Source organism: Penaeus monodon, chromosome 23 (genome assembly GCF_015228065.2).
Source record: "Penaeus monodon isolate SGIC_2016 chromosome 23, NSTDA_Pmon_1, whole genome shotgun sequence".
Classification (NCBI taxonomy): domain Eukaryota; kingdom Metazoa; phylum Arthropoda; class Malacostraca; order Decapoda; family Penaeidae; genus Penaeus; species Penaeus monodon.
This window is the reverse complement of record NC_051408.1, coordinates 7,057,253-7,057,617: the sequence shown is the minus strand read 5'-3', so window position 1 is coordinate 7,057,617 and position 365 is coordinate 7,057,253.

The window sequence follows — 365 nt, the reverse complement described above, 5'->3', positions numbered from 1 at the left end:
CCCCCCTTCTCCCTTCCCTCCCACCTTTTCATGTCCCTGCCTCCCATCTCTTATTATCTTTTTATCCTGTTTTCTTCTATCTAGCCCATTTTTCATATCTAATTTTCTTAAGCAGTTTTCCATACTTGTTTCTTCTCAGTCTTGTTTTTCCCAATGTTTGTAGCAAAATGTTTTCTGTTTTCTTCTTCATTTTCACAAAGTGTTTGTCTTTGTATAGCAAAAAATTGGAAATAGGTAAATGTTTTGGTGTTGACCGAGAGTGCATATTTGAGGGAGAATCTGCGTGAACAGTATATATACTTATTATATAAAGATTTTATTAGAAAAGATAGTACTGTTTAAAGGGCAGCAGTTGTTTGTTGCTC